Consider the following 13,700-nt stretch of genomic DNA (forward strand, 5'->3'; position numbering starts at 1 on the left):
GAAAGGGATTCAGACCCCTCAATATTTCTGGGCAAGCGGCCAAGCCCCCTCCCCCATATTGAGGGGGGCTGCCACCCCCACTTCCCCCTGGGTGAGTGCCGGCCCGCTAGGTGGAGGTGGGGTGGGTCACATGACGCCAGGCCCCCTCAGTGTGGGGGGTCAAATACAAATTAAGTGTCATGGCTGCCTACCTGAGAGTCCCTTGCCCGGCTGGCCTATCCAGTCTGGCAGTCGTGCCAGAAAGGAGGCAGTAAAAGCCCCCCTTTCCTTGCACACACAATAACAGCACTGTAGGATTCTTCTGTGTTCCCTTACTTGCGAGCCTAACATTGGCCACAGTGAGGACACCTGAGCTTTATTCTAAATAGGAGAGCTGTCTGGAGATTAAGCACACATTATACTCCTACAATCTTAGCCATAAATAGGAAAAAATATGTGATTGCCAAACGGACAAGTCACCCACCATTCTTGCAGGCTTTTTGCAAAGGGTGGCTTTGCCCAAGGATCATTCCGCCCCTTTAAAGCTCTAAGTTGTATTTTAAAGATTGACAGTAAATATATGAATTAAACCAATTAGAGTAATGCTCTGGGTTAATCATGTGCCAAACGCCACCACGTCTGCCCCTCAGATTTATTAAGTTGATCCTGCCTTGGTGGGAGTCAAATGGCAAGTGTCCCGTTGCCTTTTATGACTTCCCAGGAACTTGAACAGCCTTTCCTCCTTTGAATCGCCTGTGCGACATTTCCCTGGAGATCCTTTCCCTCCTGCTCAGCTGACAATTGTCACAGCTGCGCGTTGCTTAGCCTGCCCTTAAATTGGCACTGACTTATAGCCAAAGCCCTGAAGTGCAGATGCAGCCCACAGGTTATTATCCTGCACACACACACACACACACACACACACACACTGACATTCTGTAGAAAGACAAACCAAATTATATAAAAATAGGAATAGAATTCTGTGCCTTGTTTCAATTATGAAAACCTATATTATTTCTAATTTTGCATAGCATTTTCCCCTGCGTTTATTTCGTATAATTTGTTCTGCTTTTGCTTGGGGCCCCCAAAAAATTAAAGGGGAAAAAAACGGGATGTACATTTCCAAAATATAAGATAAAAATAAAATAAAACCTACATACAGCAACAGTGGCAAATGGCTTTAGATACCTATTAGGTCCATAAATTACCATATAGCATATATTTGACACAAAAACAGTGACAATTTGTTGTTGACAAAGGACAGCTGGACATATAAAGGGCCCCATTACCTTCAGTAGCATAGGGCCTCATCAAACCTAAATCTGACCCTGCCTGGAGATAGGAGAAAGTAAAGTGCTTTATGGATTACCACCCTCTGATCCCTGAAAATCATATTCTGCAATTCCTGTGCCTTCCGACATATCATTTGGCATCACCTCCTTGAATCTTTTCAGATCAGGCATCCACCTTTTAATGCTAGTCTGCAACTTGGGATCCACATTGATAAAAAAAAATAGCCGTGTAACTTTCCTTGTAGTAAAGAGTTATATGGCGAATGGGTCACAGTGAGAGACTTTGGAACAATGTGTCCAGGAATCCACATAAAAGAGTAAGTGGAGGAATGAGGATTGTTCTTGTCACCAGAGTGTTCTACTCATTCATCTCCTCGGCTAGAAAACCAAGGTTCCCATTGAGAAGAGACACGTTGAGTTTGATGTGTGTTGATATGGCCCATGTAAATTGATTCTTAATTTTAAACTGTTTTCAGTGGAAATAGCTTTTGGGCACCATCCCAAAGTGTAATATATACTGGTAATGGATCGTCGCGAGTCATTAGCTACAAGCGTAATGTAGAAAACATATCCTGGGCAACAACTGCCCTTTACACACTGTATTTGGTAGATTCCACTTTCACTTCAATAAATTTATATAATGAATTCTAATGCCAAATGCTAATAACACAGCTGGCTTAAAGACTTAACATGGGTTCCCTATATCATCCAGGCCAGCAAGGGAATATACATATCAGAGCGAATGCAAGAAAATATAATTATATTCAAAGAGGAGTTATCACTGTACTAGCATTAACCTTGCAAAGCGCACACCACCAATGTCTATATAATGAATTTAACCTTGCATTTGATAATGAAATATGATGAAAAGATCAGTGCAGCGCTAGTGTTTCAGATGATAAGGAATCGCTACAACTTGCTATTTTCACTGTGTGTTGAAAAATGGGAATGCTGTTTTCTTTGATTTAGATTTGGGGAGGTTACTTTAATTCCTTGCGTGCCAGGAACAGAAGTATATATATTTTATATATATATATATATATATATATATATATATATATATATATATATATGCTTTCGTAGATTTTCACGGGTACAGGAATGCAGGTTTTGGTGTCCTCGGGTGTCTTCCCGTGTAAAAGTTGGGGTGTCTAGGCGACGTTTCGACGAGGTCTCACTCGTCATCTTCAGGCTGGTGCTTTCGGCTTCTTGTTACTGGAACAGAGCAGGATCTCAGTGTTTGAGTTCCTATAAATACTGTTGAGGGGGTGTGGTGTATAGCCTCCAATGTTCTGGGCAGAGAGGAAGTTCCCAGGCTAGTGTTCCTCTCTGCCCAGAACATTGGAGGCTATACACCACACCCCCTCAACAGTATTTATAGGAACTCAAACACTGAGATCCTGCTCTGTTCCAGTAACAAGAAGCCGAAAGCACCAGCCTGAAGATGACGAGTGAGACCTCGTCGAAACGTCGCCTAGACACCCCAACTTTTACACGGGAAGACACCCGAGGACACCAAAACCTGCATTCCTGTACCCGTGAAAATCTACGAAAGCAAATATATATATATATATATATAGTAGAGCTTTAAACACAAACAAACCATTAAATACATCCTCTACAAAGAAAGCCAATCATACGAATGAAGTAATTTATTTAACAAGATTTATAGACCACTCAATGATAATAATAAAGTGCTTTACACAAAATAGTATAAAATATTCATAAGAAAATGTTGATAAAGTCAACAGACTTTAAAAACAAAGGCTGCTTTTTCAATCATTGCTTGAGCAACGTCATCTACCTGAGAACTGTTCTTCTGTGTTTCTGGAGTTTCCTTTGCTCCTAACTGTGTCTTCATCTTTATTCTTGCCTCTTGATTTGCCCTCTGATCCCAATTGCTCTTCATTACCAATCCCTGGTTTGTTCTCTGTTTTTTGCTTTCTGACTGGCCCTCTGACCCTGATTGTTTTGTGGCAGAGACTCCTGGCTCTTTCCATGACTCAGCCCTGATCGCCTGTTACTGCAGATGCACAGGGTGGTATTTGAATGCTCCCTTTTAATAATACAGTGGTGTCTTGATTCTCAAACGCCTTGGCTCTTAAATGCTGAAAACCCAGAAGTAAGTGTTCCGGTTTCCAAACATTTTGCAGAAGCCAAAAGTCCAATGCGGTTGTCAGCTGTTGTTTCCAGGGCGCCTGCACCAGTCAGAAGCTGCACCTTGGATTTCGAACATTTTGCAAGTCAAACGGACTTCCGAAACAGATTAAGTTTGGCGCTTTTGTTTTTGAGGCTTTTTCGGTTAATTTGTTTTTGTGACTGTGTGGAACCCGGGTCAGCTACTGATTAATTGATTGATTGATTGATTGATTGTGTGACTGCGAAAATGAATAAAAGTCCCCCCATCCAAACAATGACTATCATCTGTGCAGGTAAGAATTTCTTTTTAAAAAAATAATAATTATCATCTACAATACTGTGCTATTTATTTTATAGTACAGTACATTGATTATTAGGGACGTGGGTGGCGCTGTTGGTTAAACCCCAGAGCCTAGGACTTGCCAATCAGAAGGTCGGTGGCATGAATCCCCGCAACAGGGTGAGCTCCCGTTGCTCGGTCCCTGCTCCTGCCAACCCAGCAGTTTGAAAGCACGCCAAAGTGCAAGTAGATAAATTGGTACCGCTCCGGTGGGAAGGTAAACGGCGTTTCTGTGCGCTGCTCTGGTTCGCCAGAAGTGGCTTAGTCATGCTGGCCACATGACCCAGAAGCTTGGAATGCTTTGGTTTTGGAACAGACTTCCGGAACAGATTGAAAACCAAGGTACCACTGTAACAACAACAACAACGACAATCTCCCTCGAAATGTAGTAGCTCATCAGGGAGAAAGGTTCTAGTCAGCTCTCTCCTTGGCATACTAGTTTTCTATGGGCAGGGAGCTGTGTTTGTTTGGTTTAACTGTATGAGAGAGCATTCCAAAGTAGTAACCTGGACCGCTCTCATGTTGTCCAGAGTTGTCTACACTACTCAGCCATCTCAGACTTCAACCACTTCATTTTGCTGCATGTCTAAATCCCCCATAACATGCATCCATGGTGCTACGCTGAATACAAATCTGAAAGAATCCAGCCCAAGCATGGCATTTCATTCAATAGACATCAGAGGTTAAAAAGATACGGTCTTTGCCCTATTCTTCAACCTCAGAATAATCAAGGGTGCCCACCAGCAAAACTGTGGAGGAAAGATAGAAATGAAATGAGGGCTATAGGTGGGGTATCTCATTCAGCAATGGTGACACTTTGTTCCATTCTTGGCTTTGTGTCATTCTTGTGATGATCAATTAGTCAGACGTTTTAGGACCTACAAAGATTACAGTGAGAATACAGCTTCATCAGTCATTTTTAACAGCAGCAGCAGCAATCTGAGGTGTTTTAGCACTTCTTGGGTCAAAACTTTTTTAGAAAAGAATTATTTATTGCTGCTGATTTGGGAATTTTCATGGTGCCAATTAATCAATTTCCTCAGTATTCCGAATTGACAATTAATTGACATTTCTCTCACAGCCTGGCAAAGCTCTTGCAGATCATGGCTGGCAATTAAAAAAAAAATTACTTCCTGGAGTGGAAGAATGCTATTTCAGAATGAGAAGAAGAAGAAGAAGAAGAAGAAGAAGAAGAAGAAGAAGAAGAAGAAGAAGAAGAGGAGGAAGAGGAAGAAGAAACACATGAAAGATATATAAAAAACCCCACACAGTTTCTATGAAGCCTAGGTAAAATAAGACATACCGTCCTCATTTGCACTAAGTTTCAGCTGGTGTTCCATTGATTAGGACAACTCCTAATGATTACAGAACTTCCTTGTCATTGGTGGTGGGCCTACTATTGGAGATATGATATAGCGAAAGACCATATTACAGTGGAAAAGCATCTGCTTTGATGCAGATGGTCCTGGGTTCAGTCCCTTCATCTCTAGGTAGGAATGCAGAAAGACCCCTGCCTGGAACCCTGAGGAGCTGCTGCCAGTGTGTGTTGTTCTTCTTCTTCGGCAATCACTCATAGCCGAGTAAGATAGTCTTCCATAAACACGGTTTTAACAATAAGTCCGTAAGTGACTATGGAGGCCAATTCTGGATCCACACGTCCTTCCACAGTGGGGACATTGGTTACGGGGCAGAACTTGATCACAGTGTCCATTTACCAAGCGTGCCTTCCTCTTAGCTTGTTTCTCCCTTGCGTCCTGTGTTCAAGTGTCTTCAAAGCCCATAACACCTTTGGTAAAGGCTGTTCTCCAATTGGTGTGCTTGCAGGCAAGTGTTTCCCAGTTGTCAGTGTTTATACTACATTTTTTTAGATTTGCCTTGAGTCAGTCTTTAAACCTCTTTAAATATACCAGCAATACACTTTCCATTTTTAGGTTTGGAGTAGAGTACTTGCTTTGGAAGACGATGATCAGGCATCTGTACAACATGACCAGTCCAACTAAGTTGATGTTGAAGAATCATTGCTTCCACACTGGTGATCTTTGCTTCTTCCAGTACACTGATATTAATTCGCCTGTCTTCCCAAGTCATGTGTAGAATTTTTTGGAGACACTGTTGGTAGAATTTTCGAGGAGCTGGAGATGGCGTTTATAAGTGGTGCATGTTTCACAAGCATACAGTAAGGTTTGGTAGTACAATAGCTTTGTAAACAAGCATTTTGGTTTCCCTGCGAATGTCCTGGTCCTCAAACACTCTGCACTTCAATGGGGAGAAAGCCGCAATACTAAGTAGTAGACAATACTAAGCTAGATAAACTATTTCAATCTGAATCACAGATTTGCAGAGTTTGAAGGTATCCCAAGGGTTACCTATTCCAACCTTGTGCAATGCAGGAATCTCAGCTAAAGCAGTCAGTAGAGCTTGAGACCCTTAATCTCAGGGTTGTCCTTTTGAGCCCAATTTTAGGGCAACAGATTATTGTATTGCAGGGGGTTGGACTGGATGACCCTGGTGGTCCCTTCCAACTCTACAATTCTATGATTCTATCTATCAGTGACAGGTGGCCATCCAATCTCTCCTTAAAAACCTCCAATGAAGGAGAGTCCACAACCTGATAGGACAACTTCCTATGTTCCTAACTTCGTGGATATACTCCATTCTTGCTTAGTGTGGAACCCACCAAGGCAGGTGCTGCCCACTGACAATGTACTGTGGGCTGCAAGTTGCTCCACACACTCCTGTTTTTAATGTTCTGGCAGGAAGCAAAAGCAGACGATTCCTTGCATGCTTTATTTGAGTCACCAAATATCTCTGCTCTGCTGAGCTGTGTTTAGATTTGGTAAAGCACAAGCTGTGCAAAACTGAAAATGAATTACAGTGGTACCTAGGGTTAAGTACTTAATTCGTTCCGGAGGTCCGTTCTTAACCTGAAGCACCACTTTAGCTAATGGGGCCTCCTCCTGCTGCTGCGCCGCCGGAGCACGATTTCTGTTCTCATCCTGAAGCAAAATTCTTAACCCGAGGTACTATTTCTGGGTTAGCAGAGTCTGTAACCTGAAGCGTATGTAACCTGAAGTGTCTGTAACCTGAAGTGTCTGTAACCCGAGGTACCACTGTACAGAAAAGAAGACTACACTTTTTTATTTTAACCCTTTTGCATCGCTCTGGAACTGTGATGGGATCTTAACACTGGCCCAGATGATCTACTGATCCCTTCCCACTATGAATCTGAATCTCGTTTCTAAAACGCAACTCGTGTGCATACGCAGGTGATTTTTCTTCTCATAAGCATGCTATTTTCATCCCAGACATACTGATGGAGAGGGGGAAATAGTCAGGTTTCACAATCTATTTAAAACAAAGATTCAGAAGCCTACAGGAATGGTGCAGATGTAATATCCAGAACAGAACAGGGACAAAAAGAAAAGAAAAGAAAAACCTCTTCAACATTTGCATAATGTCTTGCAGTGGAAAATGGAAGGACGAATGAGAACATTGGTATTAAGTAGATTGTTAAATGTCTGGAAACCAAAATAGTCGCAGAACTGCAATAAAGCAGCTTTTCAAATGTGACTGGAGGATGTCCATAAAGAGGATATAATGAAAAGAACTGTCCAAATGTGGAAGGATAATATAGTTAATGTATTACTACTTTTATTATTTTATCATATTTCATTAATTGCTGGCTTTGTTCCTACAGGACTCGGTTCCATCAAAAGGGCTTTTAGTAAAATGTTTCCAGTTGAAACAACCACTTAGAACCCAAGGTGAAGGCTGAAAAAAAGACCACTTGGTTTCTTCAAGCCATATAGCCCTCCATTGTAGTGGAGAAGTATGGAATGGAGTTAGACTTGTGCAGACTTCATGTTGCCATTCATGGAGCATCAAGCTTGGTTCCCCAGAAAGGTCTCTAGGATGGTATACTTAGCATAAGGGTATTTTCTCACAACACCAGTGCTGTGGTTGGAAAGACTATAAGGTTTCCAATCCAGCTCAGTTGCTGGTGGAGGGGATAGACAAACGTCATAGCTGTGAGAGAAATGATCCATAAAGAGCCGTGTCAACAGGTTCAGAACTATATTGGGAGGGGTTATTGTTTTGTTTGTTATTATGTTACTGTTGCATGACACCCCAGTCTTCAAGTGATGTGAGATTCCAGGCGTTCCCCGAGGGTTAATGTTTCCTTTGGCATGAAGGACAGCAGAGACTGTGGTGTCTTTATGATGTACGGTTTATTTACACATATATACAACCTGAGTCTACAATAATAATATTTGTAATTCACCCTCTCCTGCTATTATCACAAAACTAACACAGTATACAAAGAACAGAAGAACATAAAAACAGGCAATCAATTAATTAAAACACATCTTAAAATTAGTTCAGAGCAAATTAAAATCTGGACATATGGCAGTCCATGGGTAAAATTGAAAGTGGTTAATATTCTCCAGGGCCAACTGTTAACACTGGTCTTATAAAGGACCTGTGAGTTGGCTAGGAGGCCTTTTTAATGCTTGTTCGTATACAGAAAGAAAAGAATCAGACTGAACCCCGACCAAAGGCCTGGCGGAACAGCTCTGTCTTTCAGGCCCTGCAGAAAGATGTCAAATCCCGCAGGGCCCTGGTTTCTTGTGAGGGGGGGGGGTTTACAGCATTAAAAACTCAAAATGGCCTTGCTTCCCCCATAGCCAGAGCCTTGGATTCCAACAGAAATCAGGCATGTCTCCGGCTTCACAGCCTGCAACTTTGCTTTCAGCTTCTAGCTCACATTACTCAACTCTCAGCTCTGGCCTTTGTCTTTCTAACTACCAGCAAGTTGGGACAGGAGGCTCCACCCAGTGGCATAGCGTGGGTTGTCAGCACCCGGGGCAAGGCAAGTAATTTGCGCCCCCTGCAGTGAGAGAGAGAGTGAGCGAGCCAGGTAGGGGCAGAGAGCTGCGAGTGCGAGCGCCCCCCGATGTTGCGCCCGGTGCGCCCGGCCCCCCCTGCACCCCCCACGCTACGCCACTGGCTCCACCCATCATCCTTCTGGCACAGATCCACTTCCTTTGTTACCTTAAAGACCCATTACCTCACCAGGAAGCGAGCCCGGCTCTTCTGAGAATTTGAATCCTTGAATGGATTTTAACACTTGCTGGATCAGGGAATTTGAAGGGTCTTGGCATACAATCTACCACCACTACCCTAAAACCCCCCCTCAAAATATTATGTATTTTCATACTGCAAACCACCCTCAACCCTCGGATAAAAAGCGGTACAAAAATTCATTACATAAATAAATAAAAATATTGTGCCTCTAAAAACCTATTGAGTCTTGGCAAGGGAAGAAAATACGTTCTCATTACCTTTGAGACACTATTGGAAAGCTATCACACAGTAAGTGATACTTTTGATTAATGTATATGTAGGACATTTGATGACTGTGTTTGTAGGACATTGATTCAATTAATCTCCATTGGTATTCTGAAAGCAATTGGGAAGGTATTTTGGATTCTTGAGTCCATCCTGGCAATAGTTCCCTCCATGGCAAGGAAAAGCAAGGAGGGTGTTCTGCATTAATGCCATCATCTGAATTTTCATGAAGTTTTCCCTAGTTGTAGGGGTTCTGCTTGGCAATATTGATGTGTGTGGTTTCTGTGTCCTTCTCTTCCCACTTCTGTGTCTGTGTGATACTAAGTGGCACAAGCTCCCCAGCTGTCTGAAAAACTGCAAAGGTTCTCCTCAAGATGCACCCGTGATGTCCACCAGTCAGCCAGGGAGCAGGGCAGTATCCTTCCCACAATGTCTCACATGTCTCTCTCTGCCACCAGTTCTGGAGCCCAACCATACTTCCTGATCCCAAGTCTCTCTTCACCTCTTTCACTATTTATTCTTCTTTGGCAATCACTCATAGCCAAGTAAAATTGTCTTCCATAAATAGGGTTTTAACAGTGAGTCCGTAAGTGACCCTGGAGGCCAATTCTGGATCCTCACATCCTTCCACAGTAGGGACATTGGTTTCCGGGCAGGAGTTGATCATGGTGAGGGTTTGACAACCATGCCTTCCTCTTAGCACATTTCTCCCTTGCATCCTGAGTTCGAGTGTCTTCAAAGCCCCTGACACCTTTGGCAAAGGCTGTTTTCCAATTGGAGTGCTCACAGGCCAGTGTTTCCCAGTTGTCGGTGTTTATAATACGTTTTTTTAGATTTTCCTTGAGAGAGTTCTTTGAACCTCTTTTGTTGACCACCAGCGTTACGATTTCCGTTTATAAGTTCAGAATAGAGTACCGGTAGTTGCTTTGGAAGACGATAATCAGGCATCCGCACAACATGACTAGTCCAACAAAGTTTACTATTTATTACAAACTAATCCCTTTCACTATTTATTACAAACAAAGATAAGGAATACAAGGAGGAATGGATAATGTTCACTGAATATTTTAAGAACCAGTATAAACAAATACACAGCTTGGCAGGTTTCGAGTGAATCCAGCAGAGCTGAAATAGATAAGAGTTTCTAATTGATAACAAATTGGATGATTAAAAAGATGTGGATTGCGCGGAGTAGTAGAAAAGCAAAGGAACCAGGTAAAGTGTGGAAGGGAAGCCATATGGTATAAGTACACATGCTGTATTTGGTAAAAAGTTGAAAGTGGAACAGGGGGAGGGGAGGGAGGGGGAGCAAGGTTAAATATGCTCTCTGTTCCTGTTTTTGAAAATGCAGAATAAATAAATAAATAAGAAACATTGGAGGATGTGGTAGGATGTCCCTGTTTTCATCAGAGAAATGATGGAATGTATGGAGATGCAACCCCCGAGCGAAGGAGATAAGTAACTATACAACCTTTAGAAGACACCTAAAGACGGCCCTGTATAGTTTTATTATGTTTTTATATGTGTTGGAAGCCTTCCAGAGTGACTGGGGCAACCCAGTTAGATGGATGGAGTATAAATAATAAAATGATGATGATGATGATGATGATGATGATGATGATGATGATGGAGAAATAGGATGTCCCTGTTGTTGTTGAATTTATATACCGCCCTATACCCACAGGTCTCAGGGGCAGTTCACAGGATATTTTCAGTGGAGAAATGTTGACGGATATGACCTGCTTCATTTGACAAAGACAAATTTAGAGTTTGTAAACCTAACGGGTAAAAATCCTATACAAAAAGCTGTAGAGTCAAGCACATGGTTATCTGATTTTTAGAATTGCTGATACAAGTGAAGCATTGTTAGTTAACCTTGTAAAGAATTCGAAATGCAGTTTTTGCAAAAAAAAAGAAGCTGCTTTACCATGAAGCCCGAAATCAGGGGGGGGGGGAGGGAAGGAGGTCAACATGTACATATAGGAGGGATACAAATAAGATGATGAAGGATTGTAACAGAAACTATATTATCTTTTTGTTGTTTATTGTTGTGTGGGTATTATTGATTTGTTTACTTTTGGTTTTTGTAAATGAAAATTAATAAAAAGAAATTAAAAAAAAGAATTTGAAATGCGGTTTTATTATTCATACAACTGAAACAAATTGTTGTTTGTCTGAATTACCATATTATGTGTTGAAATTTATCAACAGCAGATGGTTGTAAGGATGCTTCAGGTTGTAAATAAAATGATTGTGGTCTCACAGCAGAAAGAAGGGAAGAAAATAGAGAAACCTAATTACCTGGATAAACTGAAAAATCTATGTGCCTTTACAAATGGGCATCAAATGAAGCCTCCATTATTGTAATGTATTTACACTGTCAACTCAGCCTAAAAGGGTATGCAACATTATTGTGAAGGTGGAAACCTTGGAGCCCACCTCTGCAAACCATTCATCACATTGGTAGTCCTTACACATCCAAGTAGACCAATTTGAGCGCAGGGATTTACAAGGACCAGGTTTTGTTTTGCAGGCAGACATGAACACTGTGCTTACAGTTAAAGTGGCATTCGTTACTTTAAAAATGCACACTGTAAAATGATTCCTTACTGGCCCAAGAGTCAGAAATATTTGGTCAGGATGATCTAGAGCAATTTGTGTGTGTGTGGCACAGTAAACTCAAATGGCAAATCTAAATAGACATTTTTGTGTATTTATTGCTCCGCAGGGACCATAGATGGATTTCACCTCACTTTGCTACGCCACGAGCAAATTATGTTGAAATCCTTCCAAGAACTGGAATGATACGTTTATAAATCCTCCTTATTGAACTTCTGGCCTCAAGTAACTTTATTATAATAAAACATTTAGCTGGGTTTTCTCCTTTCATTTATTTTGGAAATGCTTTCCACTTACAGGGAAAGAAATGTCAGCCTTTTGTAATATTGACTCCATATGCTGGATGTTATGCTGCAAAACAAGCATGCATCAAATTATAAAATCGCACCCCAGTGTATCCAATATGTAATGAATTTCTGCATGTGCTGTTTTATTCATTAGGCTGATTTATAGACACTTAAAGTACACAGCAGCCTTAAACAACTTAAGGTTGATTGGTCTGGAGCTGCACTGTGAACCAAGAGAACACTGGATCTCTGCCATCCTTTGAAACAATAGCCTGGTTGCCAGTGGGAATAAACAACCTTGGCTGATAGTGCGTTTAGGTGCATCAAGAAAAAGGAAGCCAATCCTATTTATTTTTAAATGAAATGCCAGTACTCTGAACCAGGCAGTAAGAGTTAGAACAGAACTACTCTATAAACATGGGATGCGGGTGGTGCTGTGGTCTAAACCACAGAGCCTAGGGCTTGCTGATCAGAAGGTCGGCGGTTCGAATCCCCACGACGGGGCAAGCTCCCATTGCTCGGTCCCTGCTCCTGCCCACCTAGCAGTTTGAAAGCACGTCAAGTGTAAGTAGATAAATAGGTACCGCTGCAGAGGGAAGGTAAACAGCGTTTCCATGTGCTGCTTTGGTTCACCAGAAGCAGTTTAGTCATGCTGGCCACATGACCTGGAAGCTGTCTGCAGACAAACGCCGGCTTCCTCGGCCTATAGAGCGAGATGAGTGCCGCAACCCCAGAGTCATCCACGACTGGACTGAACGGTCAGGGGTCCCTTTACCTTTACTCTGTAAGCAGTGTTCTTCAGTCTTGGGTGCCCAGACATTGTTGGACTACAACTCCCATCAGCCCTGACCATTTGTTAAGCTGACCATGGATGATGGGAGTTGTAGTCCAACCACATCTGGCAACCCAAGGTTGAAGAACAATGCTTTTATGCATGGGTGGGAAAATGGTGGCCTACATGCCAATGCAACCCAAGTAACCTTTGAATCTGACTTGTAGATTCAGTCCCTGCCCAGCAATTTGCATGAATGGCATTTTTGCCTCTGAACCTAATTGTCATGTTACCGTACAGGTTGAGTAGGTGGGTGGTTATTGAGTGAGGGGTAGCAGCTGTGGAGAGTCAAATTAGACCTGACATTGGGAGACCTGTGATTATAACTTTATTATTGTTTACTGCATTTATATCCCCCCGTTGGTATTATTTTAGCCCTCCCCAGTTAAAAGATCAGGTAACAGATGACAAGAAAGAACATTGTCTCTGCCTGAAACCCTGGAGACCAGCTGTCAGTCAGAATGACCTCATTCTGGGCTAGGTAGACCAATAGTGGCTGACCTGGTATAACTTAATGTATCTTCCTAGGCTCCCCTCAATTGTGAAATGCACTCTACACATGCTCAGGATGTGCTTTGCCACTCCCACAAACTTGCCTTAGAGATACCCGGCTCAGCATAAATTGGCACGGTTGGTGTTTCTTCTCCTTTTCTGCTCAACTTCCTTATCTCTTTCTTTCTTTCTCCTTCTCTTTTCTAAAACAAATCTCCAAAATAGTACAGCCCTCTGCAAGTCATAGCGTTAGCCTCATTCACAGAGCACCATTTCCCTGCTGAAGGCCTCCGATTCAGAAAGCAATTCTTAGCACCCCATCTCACATCAAATTTGGCAATCTAAATATGTTTTGCGTTAATGCAATAGTA

This window comes from Podarcis melisellensis (assembly GCF_964234715.1).
Source record: "Podarcis melisellensis genome assembly, chromosome: 12".
Lineage (NCBI taxonomy): Eukaryota > Metazoa > Chordata > Lepidosauria > Squamata > Lacertidae > Podarcis > Podarcis melisellensis.